The sequence below is a fragment of the Harpia harpyja genome, chromosome 4 (assembly GCF_026419915.1).
Source record: "Harpia harpyja isolate bHarHar1 chromosome 4, bHarHar1 primary haplotype, whole genome shotgun sequence".
Taxonomy (NCBI): Eukaryota; Metazoa; Chordata; class Aves; order Accipitriformes; family Accipitridae; genus Harpia; species Harpia harpyja.
The window spans coordinates 43,365,016-43,385,371 of NC_068943.1; the positions used below are offsets into that span (position 1 = coordinate 43,365,016).

Sequence of the window (20,356 nt, forward strand, 5' to 3'; positions counted from 1 at the left end):
GTCTTTGTGCTCCCGCCTCAGCCAAATACTTGTTGGAACAGCACAGATGTCCTTCTGTCTTAAATAATCGACACTTTTAGGTGACTAATCTGGGCAAAAGGTTGTTATTTTGCTTCTTAATGTCCCTCGAAGCCATGACGGTAAAGATAAGATTGCAGTCAGACCCACTGGGTTTCTGATTTTATTTTTTAATTTTAGCTATTTATTTGGATACTCGGTGAGGCTGGGTGAGTTACCACAGCAACGACTCTGAGTCTTGAACATGAAAGGGCTCTTATTGTGCCATGTGGTGCCTCAGAGATACAGAGAAAGAAGGAGGCGGGGAGGAGAATTCCTCTTTAAAGAAACAATAGCAAGACATTATGTGAACTTTTGGGGCTTTTTAATAAAGTTTGAAGGAAAAAAAGGGGCTATAACAGTCTGCGGTGAAAAAATATGCTGACTTACAGAACTTCGGAAAGAGAGGTGTATATGTTTGTAGAAATATTAATCAATTAACTGTTAAATAAAAGCTTAATATATATACATGTATTTAGTTCTTTTCTCTGACAGATCATTTAGCTAGTTGGGCTGTTGGACTGCCCAAGCAGATCAGAGCTCAGGGTCAGAACCCAAGATATGCTTTTTATTTAATTTTATTTTTTGAACTTTGTTCTGCCCTTTCTATCAAGAGAAAGGAAAAGGCGTGGGTGTTAAAATGTCAAGAAAGGTACCATAGTGCAGTCTGTTTTCCATTGTCCAAAATAGTGGGGCGACTGAAACTCCAGACAATGCAAAAATGTGGATAATAGGGTTACTAAAGGATGGAGAGCAGAAATACATGAATGGCTGCATGTGGAAGCAAGTTAGGTGTAGGGGAGCCGATTAGTTCAGATTTTCCACTGTCTTGACCAGATCCAGTCTGGGACTGAATATGGTGCCACTCGAGTGTCCCTGTGTTGGGCTCCCTGTGTTCCAGAAGGGTTTATTTGCTCCAGACCAGAGCTGGCCCCATACCTGTGCTGAACCCTGGGTTTGCCTTTACCCTGCCAGACCTGTGCTGGTGTGGGGCCAGCTCAAGGTGTCTCTGTTCTGTGGCACACTCGGATGGCCACCCTGTATAAAACTGGGAGTAACTGTGTGCAAATGTATCCCTAAATATTTAGGTATTATTTGAAGTTCTTGGGCCAAGAAGGAATTTCTCACAAAAAGCCCCCGTTCAGTTATGTACAGCTGTACCTAGAAATGGCTGCTGCTCTGAAGAGCTTACCATCACCACACCTTTTGCCATTAAATTAACCCTTCCCAGATGTGCTGCATATGGGGTCACTTAATGATTTGCAGTCTTCCACTGAAAGGTCCTTATAGCAGTAGCCCCAGTAAGCAGGGTGGCAGCACTTCGCTTGGGTTAATATACTCTTGTTTTCTCTTCCCCAGCTGGTCTGACTATGCATTGCAGAACTCATGAGCACCGGCACCTTGTCACCTACTGTAACTGAGAGATAATGCATTTCCTTTTTAAAGACCCATTTGCAAGTCAGTTCAGATTTTTCTCCCAAGTATTCACTTCAGCTCGAGGCATTGTCAGTATTTGGGGTGAGGGCAGAGTGGTAGGACTCTGTAATGGGGGAGGAGGGATGGACCTGCCCAAGATGACATCTCAGCAGCTTCCTCCACTGTTTCAGCTTATAAGGCTCATTTTGCTTAGCATGGGTTGGCTGTGAAATGTTAACTGTTGGTACTGGACAAACCTCAAAACTCCATGTGAAACTTGTCCATATGCCCCATGCTTTGATATAATTTATCTGGAGTGATCATGCAGCTTGCCCTGAAATTCACGTTGCTTCCACGCTTCAGTCATTACAACTGAACGAAGTTCTTGGAGTTCCCCTGAAATTTCAGAGAAATATCACCTTTTGACAAAGGAAAAAAGGGAGTCAGGGACATCACTGAAAGTTATCATTACTCTAGCAATTTTAAATCAACCATGTGTCATTTGTACAATGCTTCCCATTCCTCTTTGCCTTGTGATATGCAAATCTTAGTGTATTAATTGTCAGTAATGTTAACATCAGACATAAAGGTATAAAAATATGGCTGAATTAATATTGTGGGAGTAACCGTCTCTTTGTGAAGTCTTTGACTCTGGAGTGCTTAATCTCATAATCTTGTTACACATTTGTACCTGCATTGTGTATACGTACAATGTTTGCTGTCCTGGAACATTTTTGTAACAAGATTGCTTTTCCCCCACCATTGTAGTACATGTAGTTTAGAAACTTTAAATTTTGAATAAATTGCATAAGTACTTAGGATTACTTTCCATCTCCAGTACAAGTTCAAGCTCTATTCTTAATTAATTACCTGGGTTCCCAGCTCTTCCTTTTAGAGGACCGCCACTAAATTGAGTGAAGTGGATTAAATTACTGTTGCAGGTGAAGGACAAGGCAAATCATAGTTTATTGCCTGAAAAGCATGACTGCCTGAAGTGACGATGATTGTATATTCCTGAGGATGTTAAAGTGTCAGCTGTCTAAATGTCTCTGGTGGTGGTATCATAAAAGATTTCTGGCTTCTTTCATATATAGGATGCCTGGAAGTTAGGCTGAGATCTGTCAGGATAATATTGGCATTAAACCTTCCTCTAATTCTCAAAATACATGTGAGTGTGAGATTAAGAAAAAAAGTTGGGTTAAATCTCTAATCTCTTTATCAATAAGAAAAAATGATGCAGTGAAAAAGTGTATTTGCCTTTGATGGCTGGTCAGGTTTAGGAATAATGGCATATTATGGGTTAGCAGCCAATGGAGTTATGCCTGTAACTCAAGTGGCAGTGGCCTCTGCTGAGTGTTTCAGGTTCAAAGGCTTTTAATGGTGCAAGAAGGAGCCACAACACAAGAACACCTGTGCTTGCACTCTGTGGCAATGGCCCTGCACTGGAAAGGTCAGAGCCTGTGTTTCCCTACTGCCCATTACAAAGATACGGTCCGGCCTCAGAAGCAGCATTTGACTGACTGTTCCCTATTCTAGTTACACTTTGTTAAATATGTTGTCATCGTCTTTGTCTTCTCTGCTCTTCTTCTTGTGGTTAGACTACAGGCCCTATCTAGTCACCCATGTCCCTGAGGCTAGTGTCTTCTGTTGGCACAGGTTCCTCTGAACACCTGAAGCCAGCCAAGAAGTAATGTTAAACAGAAGGTGGATATGAGGCCATGTGAATATGACTGGCAGTCTTTGCTCCAAAACCTTCTAATCTGTTTTTAATTCTGTACTTGCGTAGTATCTCTCACAGTAGTATAACAGGTGCTATGCAATAGGAATAATAGCAGCATATAGTATATGTCAGAAATGGTTATAAGCAACAAATCAACCTGCTAAACTCTTTACTACTTAATATAGAAATGCTTATGTATTTAAAGATGTCCCAATCATATATTAACTCTTCATTCATGGAGCTTTATAAATGGAGCTGTTCTCTAGCTGCACAACATAAAGGGAAAGGACATAAAGTCCCAGCAAACTGACAAGAGCCCGATACCCAGAAGTGATCCTCCCTGTCTACCCAAGCCATGGCCTCTCTGTGGAGACCACAGAAAACCTGCTGCTCACTTCTTTTCTGATATGGACAGGAACTCACTTGATACTCTGAGACTTGGAAGCTCGTTTCATATCAGACACCAAACAGTTGTTTCCTCTTTAATCAATTGCTTAACTTCTGCATGTTAACACCACCAACAATAAGTGATTTAAATAAGCTTGGGTTATTAGGAAATCTTTTTAGAAACTGTAGAGTACATCAAGCATGTGGAAATGGCTGTTAAAAGCATTTGTATTACTTAGTAATTTGAAAATAGAGAAACATAAAAAGGAAATGATGTCCACAGTGAGTTGGATGGTATTTGTGCATCTCGGGAGACACGAGCTGGAAACTGGAGCATTACTTAAGAGTTTTGACCCCTGAAACTTGTGTCTCCTTCCAGCTGGCAAGCGAACAGTGCTAACCATATAACAGTGCTGGGTCTGTCTTGCCGAGTTCTCCAGCACTACTCTGCTTTCTATAGAGAAAGGAGAGAAGAAGCTTCAGACTCTCTGCCTCTTCCCTTCCCATGTGTCCTATCTTGACTGTGCATGCTGCTGCACATGATGCAATGCGGAGTCTGTGGGCCTGACTGGTGTCAGATGTTGGGACTCCTGATTTATGGTGTCATCTCTTCCATTAATTTTGGTGCATAACCTTGGGCACATAACTGCAAACTCTCATTTGTGAGTGGGAGTGGAAGTATTTGGGATGTCTTGAAGTGAAGGCTCCCAGCTGTCCGTGTATTCCTCTACCCCAGTCCTCCAGTACTCATGAGCTCCCTGCTGAACCGCTTCAGTTAACAGCAAAGGGTTGAAAGGTGCTGGTGGTTGACTTAGAAAGGCCATGCTGCAAGCAGTGACATTTCAACACCTGATGCTCCTCCACCAGCTCAGGTGAGGGGCAGGCTGCCAGTCTGAGCATCCCCAGGAATTGCAGCATTCAGCCTACACATGCTTTAATTAACCAACTGGAGATGGCAAGCGTTTACGGAACACTTTCTTAACTGAGGCTTATGGAGCAGGCTGAGATCTGCAAATTGCAGGTACAACTTAAGAGCAAAACTTGTGTTGTACCTGAGAGGTCTGCATCAAGAGGGGCACTGATCTTATGAAACAGACAGGGGCATTCAGGTTGAAGAAGGCTCCTTTAGGAGGCAATTATTTTCCCCTGGAAGTTTCAAATAGAAGGAAGATAACCACTAATAAAGAAGGAAGACAGAGATTTTTTTCCTGAAATTCTTTTTCTTTTTTTAGAAGTTATTTGCAATGAGACATTTTGGGTTGAGTTGACTCAGTGCTCTGCCTGCCTGCAGAAGGTGTTGCACTCTGCAGAAGAGATTTTAAAGGTCACTAATCCACTGAGAGGAAATGTGACTCTTGAGCCGAGTGCTGTGACACTCCCCTGGTGAGGGGGTATGCAGATGCCAGTCCCTACTCCAAGCACTTTGTCTTGGTTTTGTCCCATGGCTGTTTAATGCAAAGTAAAAAGAAGTATTGCTGAATTAAGCCTACCGCGTTTTCAAGCACATATATGCAATAAATGTCTATCTTTAAAGGCACTGCATTTAAAATGTACATTTACCCTTTATTGGCAGTTGTGAATTTCTGCTGCAGTTCATAATTGAAATCTGTTTTAAACCACACAGGTGTGTAATGCCGTGTATTTTTAAAGTTGTTCTTTCTTTCACATGGTTGCTATATCTGAGGTACCTTAAGTGTTTTGATGCATCAGTAGGCAGGTAAAGAAGAAAGTATACTATAGCATCTCCTTGTACCATGGAACAGGAATAGCTGAGCACCATCTATTGCTCTTGCTTTGTTATATTAAAATTGCATCTCAAGTAGCTGGGCTTTTTCTTCTGATGTATAGGTTATATTTGTGGGCGAGTTTCATTAATGGTTATAATTTAATTGCATAAATTTCTTGCCTGCTGATGCAAGAATAGGCCCCCTGCATAAGTATCTGAAGCATTCTAGAATGTTTTTTCCTCTCCTGCTCCTAGTATTATGACTTGTTTCTCTAAACGTTGCTTTTGTGTAATTACTTGTTAAATGTCAAAAAAGCTACAAATCCTGCAAACACTTACCACTAGGTGTAGCACTCAATACCAAGAGTTTTAGTCCTGCTGACTCTTTTACAATTATGTATTTATGGCAGAAGTACATTTTAAAGTGGTTTCCAAGTAAACACAAGACAAAATTCTGCTTGCATGAAAGCTTTACAGAGATGTGTATGTATTTATTGCATTTACCTCTGTAACAAATGAAAGGCTTTCACTTCCCTAGCAGTTACTGAGGTAGTTACTTCAAGGTCGGTAGTGATATGGAGATATGTGAATTCACCCAGACATGTTAAAAACTACTAAATCACTAAAGCAGCTGATCAAAAGAAAAAGTATTATGTGCAGTGGTATAGCGCACAGTTAAAGCAGTGATGATAGCCACATAAATAAACAACAGCATTTGCAGGACAGGGTACTTTTAAATTCATGGGACATAAGACAAACATACCATGACACTCAGTTTAACCCTGCAAACTACTTAAACAGGATAAGCTAAGACAAGTTACCAACAGCCAAAGAAAGGATGAGACAGATATTAAGAAGAAAGGAGAGTTCTTGGAATAAATCAGCGATGGGGCAGTGGCTTGAAAAGGGAGGGAATGTGTATTTGATGGAAAGGAAAAAAAAACAGCAGATGTTTTCAGGTGAAAGTTAAAAATCAATTGGTCCAAGCCTAAGCTGTTTGGGAATTTCTGGATAAAGAAATTTGGATAGTAAAGTGTCACTATATCCAAAATTGAAGTTTTCATAGTGTCAGTCTTAATGACATTTTCCATGAGCTCTTTCAGATAGGATAATAAAGAATCATGCTTTCTCTTTGTCAATCTTGTAAAATAAAATACTGTTACATTATACCAAGGTTCCTCAAATCAAGGTGGTCACACTTGAAATACTCCATCTGGGACCACCTTCCTCATGGGGATGCTGGGTGGCTGCTGTAGAGCTACAAGACTTAGGGACCCCCTAAATCATAGATGCTCCTTGGGGGAAGTCTGTTGACTTTCACATTGTTCCATGCCTTTGCAAAGTGCTTGGGGAACCCTTAGCAAAGCAATGACATCCCCAGAGGCAAGCTGTTATAATCCTAGATATGTGAAAACTTCAGCAAAATCTCATAAAGAAATCAAACATTTCTATGGTTCTGTTATTGTAAATCTCAAAAATGAAGTGAGAAAATTAAACTGTCACCTTTCTCCCCCTCTCCCCTACAGACTGTTATGAGTTAAACACAATGTTACATAAAGAAATGCAATATAAAATCCAGAGGTAAAGCTTAGCAATTCTCTCAGTGCTGCAAAATTTGCTTTATAAATGACTTTCCACTCCTCTCACCCCACTCTGATTCCAAAGCACTGTGCGTGCTGGCAATGAAGACTTTTTTTGTTGGAGTGCCAAAGTTGAACTCACCAGCGACTTTAAGTGGAAAAAATGAAATGGATCCATTTGATTCATGGGGATGATGCGTATCCTGTGAAAAGCACTTGGAGCTGAAATTTAAGGCAGACTGTACTAGCTTTTAGCTGAGGGAGATGATTAAGGAGATGGATATTATTGCCTTGTTTTTTTAACGTCTTGGCTCTGTTGTTGTGCATATAGACAGTTGTCATTTTTCTCTGAGATGTTTATGGACTTGCTTTTGCTGCTAGCTCCTGGAAAGCGCCTGGGAAGTGCTAAGTCTGGAGGTTTGCATGTGGGAACTGGTAGACTGAGGTTCTAATTCTGGCTAGCCACATAGTAGGGTGTTTAATTTATGTTGGAAGAGCCCATCGGAGGAACGTAGCAGTTGCCTTTCAAAGAAATCTTCCATCTTTACTAAGGTTGTATGATCAAGGAGACCAGAAAAGCAAACAGCTGACCTTGTCTGGGTTTTGTAGGAGCTACAGTTAGACTTAGGGTCCAGCCTCATTCCTATGCCACTGTGATGTCTGAAAAGTTGTGTATTCTGACCTGTACCTTGCAATGCTCCTGGTGGTTATTATCTGCTCTTAACTTTCTTATGTTCAGATGCTGATATTCACCGTGCTGTGATGGCTTTGCTGGGATTAGGTACCAGCAAACTCATTAATCCTGTAGGGATTGATAGATGGTGAGTCCTTTTATGCTGGCAAAGACACATCCAACTCATTCAGTAAGATATAATGGCTTTTAATTATAGTTGATCAGAAGCAAAACTCTAAACTTTTTCTGCCTTATATCAGAAATTACTAATAAATCTTGATCCCCCCCCCCTTTTTTCTCTTTTTAAGTATCATGTCTTACTGAAGTTTAGCTGTTTTGAGATTAGAGACGTAGCACAAATGGTGTAGTTCAACTCCTTCAGAAGAATTGCACTTCACCAACATCCCTCTACAAGTATTTATCATATGTACCTATGCACACAGATCATTTAGCCTTGAGACAGCTCTCTCCTGTGAGAGGGGAAAAATTAAATTCCCTGAGCTCAACGCTGTTGTCGTGCAGTTTGTCTTTTCTCCTCCCTCAACTTTATTTTGCCTGGAATAAAAAACCATGGGTTGTCATAGGAAATGCTTGCTGTCATTTATTATCCTACAACAAGACTCTGAAAAATCAGTTAATCTAGTCATGAAATTGGAAAGTATTATAGGTCAGTCAGGAGGAAACAAACAGTCCAAATTTTTGAGAAATGCGAAAGAAAAGTCAGCAAGCGAATGTGAACCACAGCTTCTAATTCCTGTGAAACACGAGATGATGGACTGCTGACCAAGGTTGGCTCAGCTAGTGCAACTAGAGCCGGTCACTTTGACCTTAGCAGAACTACACCACTTTGTAGCAGGCTGAGCCACATGTGTGGTGGTGGGGTCATTTCTGGCAGGTAGCATTCTGCTCTGTTGGGAGACAATTCTCTGAAAGCATCCCTACCCTCACCCTTAGCTTGAATCACTTGCTTGAAAATGTTTCTGCTGCAAAAAGGCCTGCAGTCAGTTCATTTGGAGTTTCAAAAGCAATGGCTGAGTGGTTTGAGAGTGTGCTTGCTTTGCTCCAATTTTTTCTTTCTTGATGTGTAATTGCTTTGCATATTTATGTAAAGTTGAGTTTGAATCCCCTGGAATTTCGTGGCTGGATCTTTTCTGCATTATTTGTAGCCTTTTGTCAGTGCTGTCTCAGATTTATCATAGCCATCTTTGTAATAATTATGTCCAGTTCCTTTTGATTACTTTTAATCAGAGATGTGAAAGCGTCTTGCCCAAAGTTGTGTGGAAGACCAGTGGCATAGTAGTATAGACTTGGAAATTGCTACGCTTCACAATAACTGGTCTGTCCTCCTGTCCTAGCCAAACAAGTACTTTGTACCATCTTCAAAGTTAAACTTTCTTGTGGTTTAACTTGTAATATGTCTAGATTACCTGCTGCATTCTGGAAAACATGCCAGCTACTCATATTTAGTATTTCATCAAAAAATAAATGCAATAACTCCTTCTTTATTTTAGTAGATCCTAAAGTTGGAAGAGATATTTAGACAGTTTGGTCAATCTTTGTATACAATCATACAGTTTAACTCATTTTCTTCCCTCTGAGTCCAGCTACTTGGGTTTGACCAAAGTATATCTTTAGCAGGATACATAGTCTTAATTTCCTAATATTTTACCAACAGTAACAGTCCCAAAGCCGGCTAGCATTTTGTCCCAATTTGAATTAATTTGTCAAATTTGTGCTTTCATTGTACCTTCACAAAAATCCCGTCTGTAACATGGATGTTAAACGGTATGGTGTCTACCCTGAGCAGAAAGATAGGGCCAAAAGGCAGTATTGTATCACCCTCCCTTTGAGATGGACTGCTGTGCCTCTGGTACCAGCTCTGAAGCTTCCTCCTTCAGCATCCTTCGCTCCATTATCTGGTACCTCTAGTCCGGTGACGTGATCTCCTGGAGGCACATCTCTTGGGGACGTTTGTGTACATTATCTAAAACCAGGCCGAATTCTTCCACCTGTGTGGGCTGCCCACTTGCCAGCCAAGTGGCTGTAGGAATAAAGTCCCCAGGGTCCCATTTTTCTCAGCGCAAGGTAGGAATAAGCTTTGCTGAAGTACATGGGAAGCAAAGGAAAAACATATCTTTGGAAACTCACATCTGCTTCTTCTGCCAACAGAGTCTCTGTGGTTTGCGCTCTGGGAGATTTCCAGCGTGGCTGCGTTATGTGATACACGCTCGACGCCAACCCCGCGGCTGCTCTGTTTACAGAGCTGGGCCGATCTGCTGTCCTTCGCGGTCCCTCCCTCGTGGCTGTTGCACAGTGCGACGGCTTGGGCTCACCGCCTTGTAGAGGACCGCTTCTCTGCAGAGCTCGGCGCAGAGCTCGCCGCTCACAGGGGCTGGCCAGCGTCTCCTCCAGAGCTGGCCCCTGCGGGGCAGTAGCTGGGAGGGACCCATGCCGGGTCAGGGTCTCCCGATAGGAAGCCCACACTGGAGCGGGTTTATCCTGAAGGACTGCAGCCTCTGGAAACCCATGAGCTTTTTCATCTGATTTTCTCCCCCTGTCCCTCTAAGGAGGGAAGGGGAGTGAGAGAGCAGTTGGGTGGGTGTCTGGCAGCTGGCCAAGGTCAACCCACCACAACAGGCTCTAAAAGTCACCCTTGAGTTATACCCCATCAGCCAGACCGCCTCTCGATGCCCAGAGCCTCTCTCGGGGCTGTTAAATGAGAAGCAGAAAGGACTGGATGTTTCTCCAGACACTCACAGGCAAAACTGGCTTTTCTGCCGTTCCAGCAGGAACCTGGGAGCCCAACTCCCACTGAAAACCAATAGATTTGAGGCTTCTGAGTCACTTAAGTCCTTTTGAAAAGCTTCTCTATAGCCAAAAGCTAACATTACAGTTAAGAGGACCAGAAATGGAGCCCCACCCTTGACAGTCTTTCTTTAATTTGTCCTTTCCCACTAAGAATTGAGGGATGGATGCATCTGAACACCAAGAACAGTGAAGATGAGAGCCAGCAGGCAAGCATCCCTTGGGAAATCCTGTTCTTTTTGACTGTAGTGCTTCGAGTGGCCACGAGGAAGCATCGACAGGTAGGGCTGAGCTTGCCATATAGTAGTGCTGGCACATGCAGCAGTGCCTGCTGCTTGCATACGGTGGAAAAATCATGATGTGTCTCCAATTCCTCCAGGCAAAGAAGATGCTGTAAATAGCATGGCCAAGTTTCAAGCTCTCACAGTACAGTGGGAAGCAATCCAGGCTTTTCTGGTGTCAGGAAGGAGAGCAAAAAGGCATTTTATGCATCCTAGGGGGAAAAGAGAAGCAAAGCTGTCCCAGCTGGAGTTGTTAGCTCTGGGAGGGGCAGCCATTTGGCTCTCATTAAAAGTAGCAACATCTGAAGTAACGATAGTTCCCTATTGGGTCTTGGTGAATGTGCGTTGATGGGCTCTGTCGTTCACCCCGAGAAGGACTGATACCACACCAAAGTCTGTTTCAGGTCTGCGCCTTAGGGCACAGCTTACTGGTTAAACAGAATATGTGGGCAGCATCCCAAACCCCAAGTAGTTTCTCTGTCCAAAGCTTGTACTGTTCCCTATAGGCTTTTCAGTTATCCAGGCTTTCCTCGGTCCTTGTCCTGACTCATGGATGCCTGAAGGAGACTGTGTTCTCCTCTCTCTGTTGCTGATGGTCCATCTGGGAGTCACCTAATAGCTTCTAGGAATAGGACGTGGCTCTTGTTTTCTGCTCCTTTGCAATCCTGCCCAACTCTTTGCTCTTTAAAGGCCCTAACTGCAGAGCCTAAAGGGTGTTTAAGCACCTCGTTCCCACTTAAATTCAGTTTGGACTGTTACCTGGTGTGTCATCCTGCAGTCCCAGTTGAATGGTTACAGGTAGGACTGATCCCAGTTTCCTTCAAAGAAACCGGTAATCCTGTGTCAGGACAGAATATATGTAGCTGAGCTCGTCTTGGTGGTACAGGCATTGTACCTTTGGCATACAGTGGTCCATATAGTTTTCAAATAATTCACAGGAGAGAATAGTTTTATGGACTAGAATGCCCCACATGATTTTTCTTTCAAGAAGAAAACTGGAGGTAGAGTGTTTTCCATTTGGACACAGGACTCGTCTGAAACCTAGGCCAATGCTGTGCTAAATAAATCATCGTGCCAACCGCTTATGGGTAATTAGGCATGAAGGGAATCAGCAGTCTGCTCCCTCCGTTGTGACTCACAGACGGCATATTTGCAATGTGCCTTTAGCTTCCAGGGCTTCAGCGCTGTGGTACTCGCAAGGAAAATGGATGCTGAGCATACAGCAGCCTTGAGGTACTCAGTAGCTCTATCACTAATGTTATGGGGAGGAGATCTGTGGTGACAGCCTGTGGTTACAGCTTGAATATCTGAAGCAGTTCATGCAGCAGTTCTCTTGTAAGTGCCAGGGAGGGCCGAAACACTCCTTCATCTTGTGGGCAGCTGTGGTGTTCACGTCTTACTGTCTCTCTAGCAAGTTACTATCCCAGAGTCGTGCCACGACGATGAAGCACACACGCATGCTCCTAAGGTGCTTCAGTGCTGTGTCCATTGGTTTGGCTCCTACTTCTGGTGGCAAGTCAAGCTCCTGGATGCCACATCAAAGTATGCACGTGCCCTGTTCATCCAGCCAGGCTGCAGAAATGGTAATGGACAACTGAGGGAGACAAGGATGTCTGAAATCACCACAACTGTTTGCTAAGCGAGCATGTGTTTAAGCCTTGGGTTCATCAGTTCAGAGCTTTAGGGTAATTCCTTTTAGTCATGAATAAGATGCACTGTCCACCTGATTTTGATGTCTCGGGCTTAATGAACACCTAATAGGTTTAGTTCTTGGCAGAACCAAGAGAAGTGTCTGAGAGATGGTTCAGAGACGGTCCAGAGAGAAAATTCCAATTTAGCTGCCTGTTAGGAAAGTCCCCTGGTAGGGACTTTCCTAACCAAAGGAAAGCTTTGGGATATGAAATGGAAACATACCAAAGGGAAAAGTCTTCTGGTTAGTGCATTCGGGTTTAATTAGCCTAACATGGCTGCTTCTCCAAATCGGCAGGAAACTTTCTGTGGGGATTTCCAAAATCTCTTCAAGTTCAGTATGCTAGAAATACAGCACGGCTTGTTTTTGTCATACAGTTTTGGGACTTTTCCTTTTATGATCCTGAATGGAACCAGGAAGAGCAGGGATGTGTGGGCAATGAAAGTATTTTTAAAAAAACCCAACGCTTGGTTGCACTTAGGAGGAAAGGACCCACAGTGGTTCTGAAACATATCCATGTGAATACAGTCCCAATGTACACTATTAAAATTTGCAAGCTAAATTGGGTATATAGTCTAAAGGTCTGGGCCATTTGGTATCCAGAGATTTAATCTCTGTCATGGCCTGTGCTGTTCGAATCAGGACCCGCATGCAGCCTTGTGCAGTTCGGAGTTACTCAGACACTGAGGTCATGATTGAGTTTTAACCCATTTTAAAATGCAGAGCGATACTCATTATCTTAGAGGTCTTAGAGTGATAACGGCCCATCCAGTTGTAATTCTGATTAGCGCTCCTTACTCTGACAATATTATGGCTTTTGTTATTTCATTATAATTCTTACGACACTTGGGTTTTTTATGAAGGCTGTGACACGGCAGTCGGCGCCAGCGTAGACTTCATTACAAAAAGGCTAAATTTCTAGTGCTATTGTGGAGGAGAATTGAGATGTGAGAGCTAAGTGTAACCTCAAGGAAAAATTGGAAAGCAACTGAGAAGCTTGAAATATAATGAAAAGCTTTAAAAATAACACATGCAATTTTGTAGAATTGCTTTTCTTCAGCAACTCTTGTGAATTTTGTGAGGAGGGGGATTTCTGCTGCACAGTGTTCAAACACTCAGACACAGCAATATTGTAAATTGCAAATTGAAGTGCCAAAACCAGTCTGTCCTGTACAGGTCACTGAAGTAGACACAGCTCTTGCCTGAAAGCATTTGTAATATAAAACCCCAGCACTATTCCCGTTGAAGGTAATGACAAAACTCCATGTGATTGCAAACGGAACAGGATTAGGCCTTAACCAAATAAAAGGTGCTTCCCCCCCCCCCCTTTTCTTTTTTGTCACCAGATACTCCTTACCTATGACAAATTCAAGTAACTTTTGTTCAGGAATCTAATGACCTAATTTTGTCTGAAAAACTTCTTCATGCAGCGTTCTTTCCTCACTTTAAAGCAAGTTTGGAAAGACAAGATTTGAAAGAGAATTCCCATCTGTTATTGAAGCATTTAATCATTCTTTAAAAGCCAGTGCAGTTTTATTTTCTCTGGGGAGTGAGTAGCATTAGCTGAAGCATAAAGCAAACTATACCAAGTGTAGAAAAAACTCACCCTGATGTCCTGTTTGACAAACTGACCTGCAGGTCACAACCTGAGTTTATTGATCTGTGGGGCCTTGTCTGGGTGTCGGGCATGTTTTCTGGACTTTGGTTTCAGCTGCATTCCTGACTTCTGAAAGAGTAGGGGGTGTGGATTTCTACTAGGAGTAACCACTGGGAAGGAAGTAATGTTCATTAACTGTGCAGGCAGTGCAGGACTAAGCATGCTCAGTGAAAAAGCTTTTCTCCTTTGCCTGTCAAGCCCTATGTTTGAACTCATTCCAGAATGCCGGATTTACTTTTCTCGAAGAAACAGTACCTGGCTGGACTGCATTTTTCTTTCCCTCCTTAGTCACCGAAGATTGGAAACAATATTCTTTTGACGATCAGTGCATTCTCAGTAATGCAATGTGCCTGCATGCAAGTGTGAATCTTGCAGTGGAGAAGGAAGACAAACTTTGCTACCTGTGAAATGAAGACTTCTTAGGTCAGTAAGAGGGGTGCAGAGAAACTAACTTTTCCAGCAGCTTTCGACTTTTAACTAATGCTTTTGTTTTCTGCTCTCCTGTGTCCCTTCCCATCTTTAGCAGAGCTGAACTTTTAGAAAAGTTTAGCAGCTTGCTGATTGTTCAGGCTCTCTGATAAGGTAAACTTGTTTTAAGTGAAATCGTTACGAGATTTGTGAGAGCAGAGCTTAGTTTTTGAAAACCTGAGTTGCTGGTAGCATAGAGGTTTGTTTTCTTTACTTTTTCTTTTCTTTCTTCTTTTTAGTGGTTCCTATAAATGCAAGCCTTTGCTTCCAGTGTGTGTGTTTTAAAAGACTGTTCCCCCTTCTCTCCCCGCCCTCTCCCTTAGAGCTGAAAATGAGACTCGTTCTTGAATAATAAACTCTGTATGTTATCAAGCAAATCTTGTGGCTTGTTCATGTGATCATTTCCAGCCTGAGCATAGATGTTTTGCCTTTTAATACACTCACAGCTCTTTCTGGAAAATGAATTGCAAAACTGTTAGCAGAGGGGTGAGAGAAAGCAATTTTACTTGATAACAACATGTTTTAATATAATAGACTATTGTGCTTTTAAATTTTTAAGTGCTCCCTACTTTTTGGTTTTAAAGACTTATTTAGAACTCCTCTCTCTTGAGGTTTTGAAATATTCCCAACCTTAGAAAGGGGAAGGAGAATAATTTTTTTTGAGACTCTGTGCTGCCTAATGGAGATTTTTCTGAACATAGGCCAAATGGTCAAGAAACAAAATGACCACTGAATAAGAAGTGAAATGGACTCAAATAATTAGAAACTGTCTGCAGTTGATGATTGTTTGAAGCAGGTCAGAAACATTTGGCAGTTTCTGGTGTTAAATTTTGTCCTCCGATGTTCTTCAGAATGGTTATATTGCTTATCAAAAGTTAGCATTTAATTTTGTAAGTGTGAAGAGTATATACAGCTTTCAATATTTGAATTAAATACATTTTACAAGCTTGAGATAAATGAAGAAATAAGTATACATGCAAATGTAAAATCCTTGTGTTTAAAAGCGATATATTTATTATTTGGTTATTTTAAACTGGAACTTGATTTCCCACGCAAAGGGTCTCAGTAAGAAAAAGGGGTAGCAGGTTAGTCGTGATGCATACTCCTAGTTACAGGATTAGAAGCGCATAATATCTTCACAAGCTACAATAGGTTATGCTGCTTCTCAGCACTCTCAGCTGAAAACTCTGCAGAAAAAAACCTCAGCATCTCTTCTTTGCACAGGGTGAGAGTAGAGAAAAAGTAGAAGTGACTGGGTTACGCTAGGTCTCTCGGTTGATTCCCACCGGGATTACCTGCTGCGTGTACACGGAGGGACAGGGAGCAGCTAGGCCAAGCAGAAGGAATCTGCAAATGACCAAAGCTGACGCTCTCTGATCTTTCCTTACATTTATCCCCTGAGATCCAAGGAAGGTTTTGATGAGAGAAGGCTGGGAAAATTTCTTTGCGTTTTTCCTCTTCTTTGATTTAGCAACCTGCAGGGGATTATGGAGGCAGTCAGGGTTGTGCTGCAGATGGACACAGACTCGGTGTGCCCACAGCCTAGTCTCTCCCCTCTTCGCATGCAATACCTCCATTTCCTTAGCTGTGAATTGGGGAGGGTGACCGGGAGGGTCTTTTGTAAGGTACTTTGCATATTTTTAGAAGAAAAATGCCTCATACTTTCAGAGAAGTGATAAGCCCAGGCTGCAAAACTGCACACCTGATTTGAGTTTTGAACACTAACTTCTGGACCTTGGGTCCGCAGATTTAGCTTAGATCCTTTTAGTGACAGTGGAAAGGCAAAATATTGTCCTTCTCCAGACACAAACAACATGGCCTCCTCCATGCTATTGTTCATTTTCAGGTATCCAAATCCAGCAGCTTTGTGTGAATCCACTTCACGTGCAAAATATAATTAGGGACAGGAAATGGTTTTGGATTATTTAATTTCCCCTCCTAGGGTTGAGATTTTGCAATTTGTAGGCTTGCAGAAGTTATAAGTGGAAAACAACTCTTAGGCCACGGAGCCCAGATCTTAACAACCCTAGCTGTGATGTATAACAGTGAAGTCCAGTAAATGAGTATCAGCCAGATTTTGGCCAATAAACTATTTAGCCTCTTGCCCATCTTTATTTTCATCCTTCATCTTCCCAGGTTTTCCCAAGGCAAGTCCACTACTGTTCATTGGTTGAATTTAAATCCTTCTTTATTTTTAAAACAAGGGAGGGGAATTCCATAGTTCCTGGAAAGGCCCAGGTCTTTCTAAGGTTTCATTTACCTCCAGAGTGGAGCAAGCTGTTGCAAATGTGTGTAGCATAGTTTTCTGTGTATCTTTCGTGTGTGTGCTGAATCCTGGCTTTTTGGACAATTTAAATGGGGAAAAACTTACAATGCGTCTCTCCTCCCTGAGTTCCGGGTATGATCTTGCTCTTTGAAATGGAGACATATCTTCTGAAACCAGCCGTAATCAATAGGCAGAGGTGAAATCTGAATAGAGAAAGCAGGAGGTGCAGGAATGGGACATACCGTATCGCCTTGAGCAGTAGGTTACCTTTGCTGTGAGTCTGTTCCTGTCCTGGGATGTGCTGAGCAGAAGCACAATGGTCTCGGGTTTCTGGAGCAGTTAATTGTGGCAGCTTCCTTGTTTCAGTACTTACACAGAGACATCCTACTAAGGCCTTTTTTGAAGATGGTGGTTGCTCAGAGCATTTTGAGTATCAGGATGTCAAGACCTGTCTGAAACACCCTGGCTAAGTCACTCAGGAAAGCAAGCCAGCTGGTATCCGGCACTGGTGTAGAAAGCCAGACCCCAAATGGGCATCTCTCTAATGGGTCATTCTTGACCTACAGATGCTAAATGTGATCTGTTCATGTACGCTGGTGATTACTGGAATGTTCTCCAAAACCGGGCAGGACTTCCCATATCGCTAAGTGCAGTGAAGTATAAAACAAATAAGGGATGATTTATTTTAGAGAAAGATGCACTAGATGATATTGGATCTCTTTTGAGGAAGCGCAGAGTTTGCGCTTCATGTCAGAATGCGCAACTGTATTTTTTCAAGTCGAGCATAGAAGTGCAGGGCAAAAGCTGATAATGGTACTTCAGGTGGTATTTTAGAGTATTGCAGACAGTAATGTGAATTATCGCCCTGTGCTTTTGTCTTTGAGAAGAACCAAGGAACAGCAGGGCAAGTCATGGTAGGCTGTTCTGTCTAATGTTTGTTTTGAGGTAGATGATCTTGGTCATTCTTGGGAAGATCTTGAATGTGCCTTTCTTTCCCCACTTTCCCTGTGCCCAAGAGTAGCGTGTGAAAGCAGCTGCAGGGAATGAGCCATGCAGGAGCTGGAAGCCTATGGTCTGGCTAAAAACATCTTTATAAGTTCATAGCAAAACCGATTCCCTCACCTATAATTTCTGGTGGAGGCTGCATGTCTACAAGTAACACCTTTTCACTAGTGGAGTTTTCACAGCTCCACCAGTCTGGAGGAACCATATCTGAACCTGTCCCCTCAGTCACCTCTTGCCGAGGTCTGTTCCTGAGCCAGCCATAGCCACGTATAGAGTGTCAGTGCCCAGGATTACTGTAGGGCCAGCTGAAGAGCCCGGGGTCTGCTCTGCCGAAGAGCTTACATAGTGTCTCCTCCTCTCCATTGACCAAAGCAAAGCAATCTCTTTCTTTTCTCTGTGCACTGGTGGGTTCAAGGAGCCATCCAAAGATGCAAAGGCCTTCAGAGCAGAAGCAGCAAAACGTGGATGATTTCTGAGGAACACTTTTCCTCAGGGTGTTAAATTTACTGTAATTTTTCCGACAAGGCAGAGAGATGCTGCAGGTGTTGCCACATTGTTGCTGCGTGTTTGAGATGTAGGACAGCGACTGTAAGCAAAAGACAGTCCTTTAGTGCAGCACTAGTATTAATAGTGAATTCCTCCATTTATTTTTACAGGTAGCAGTGGAAATGAAAACAATTCTATTTATGATATTGTTCACAGACTCCACAAATGTAAGTACAAATATAGTTCAAAACTGCACTATATTTCACCATAGGTGGAAGCATGAGTCTAATGATCAAAGAACAATACACGTGTTAATGTTGTGGGGGTTTTTAAAAAAGCAAACAAACAAGGAGGCTAGGGGAAAGTTACATATTTGACATTCTCTTGCTGGCTTTGCACAAAATCAGGGTTCATTTGGATTTAGAACCTGCTGTATTTGGGCCAAAGTTGTCTCTGGAGAAGTCTGGGAGGGACAGAAGAGGAGAAAAGCTTTTAGCTCTGTCTATTGAGAAACCTCCTGGGTAGCAATTTCAAAAACTCCTGCGGGACTGAGGAGTCAAAGTCCTATTTTTAGAAGTATTGTGGGAGCTTAAATCAGGCTTTAAAGCTTTTAGGAACCTGAAAATGCAGGTAGGAACCCCGTGGGATCTATGAAGTGTCTGAACAGGTTATGTGCCTCACCCTGAGAGTTAATACTTAACTCACCATAGGGGCGTTAGTGAAAACTACTGGACTTCTGCATGAATCTTCAGACATCCCATATCCTTATAAATCTTATATCACCTCATTTCAGAGGAACTGTGATTCATAAATACTGAAGCCTGAGTTTAAGGTTCTCAATGGATGTAAGTGATTTTGAATATATTATCCATTGCTTTAAAATCACAAGTGAAAATAATGAATGCAACACATGGATTAGTGTCTGTTGGTGCCTCCTGGACTCGTTTCTGTGTTCACCGAAGTTCAGGGTTTTTTTGTTCGAGGCTTTAGTTTCTGCCACTTCAGAGGTTGGAGAGTGCTGCAAAATTTAAGCTGAAGTTCAGTGCATATTCTGGTCTCTGTAAAAGTTTGTGGGAGTTGCAACCTGGGCCGGAATTCAGCATCTGGATCTCCTTCCCGGGCAGAGATGCAAACAAACAGAATTTTCTGCATCAATATGCAAATTCTCCAAAGAAATGAGTGCCTCTCTGAATTGCCTCTGTGTTGCTGTTGGGCTTCAGGTGGTTGAAAAAATGAGCTTTGTGTTCACAAGGCAGCAGGGACTAGGGTTTCGCCAAAGTGCCTTTGTTTGGGTATATGTAAAGCTATCAATGCGTCATTCTTTCTGCTTCAGCTGTTAGAGACTCCCATCTTCTCTATTGATTTTACCCAGAATGCTTACTGCCCTTGAAGGTGTGACCTGTACCTCAGGCTAATTTATTTCTGTCATGGCTGCAGCATTTTTTAGAGGGCAGCGGGGGTAGGAGAGAGAACAATGAATTCAACATGGAATATAAATCCCGAGTCTGTAGCCTTCAGACATTCCAGTACATACCCTGCTCCATTCTCCCATTTGGCATTCTGCACGGTCTTGGATTAAAAGGAAAAAAAAAAAAAGGCAGGCATTTGTATAACTAATCAGGTGAGCCATTCTGGGGTAATCCCTTTGGTCACACATACTGGCATGTATATTAAAATTTTGCTAGGCTTCTAAACCATTTACAATGACGTCCTAGTTTATGAGCCTGAATGAAAAGTCTCACCTTGATGGCCTAGAAGTGTCTTGGATCTGAGCACTGTTGCTTTAATCTATTGAAATTTGTGTTGTGGAATGTGGATGGACAAAGAATTTGTTTTTTGTGCTGAAAACTCATTTTGGACCGTAGTGGTGGGGGGCGTGGTGGATTTTTTAATTTATTTTATTTTATTTTACATTGTATTGCATATTCTTTCCTGCTCAGTTTTATAGACAGTGATGTGAAACTTAAATGATGTGTAAGCACAGAAGTTTAAACTCTACAAATAGTGAGCCTAAGCACCTGGCCCCTTTCATTATTCTATTGAAATAAGTGGGTTTTGCTCTCATGACCTGCGTGTGTAGCTGAAGTCTTTCCCTCCTGCCCCATGCAGTTCATCAATAGCATAGGATTTCTCTAGAGC

General features: G+C 42.3%; 1 long non-coding RNA gene across 1 annotated transcript in view; it reads left to right on the forward strand.

Moving 5' to 3' along the window:
* The first annotated feature begins 14,248 nt into the window (after nucleotides 1–14,248).
* LOC128141573 (uncharacterized) overlaps nucleotides 14,249–20,356 on the forward strand; it is a 41,899-nt gene continuing 35,791 nt past the window's right edge. Inside the window, exons 1-2 of the long non-coding RNA XR_008235118.1 lie at nucleotides 14,249–14,415; nucleotides 18,388–18,444. This is a non-coding gene — a long non-coding RNA (uncharacterized LOC128141573). The remainder of the gene's footprint in view (nucleotides 14,416–18,387; nucleotides 18,445–20,356) is intronic.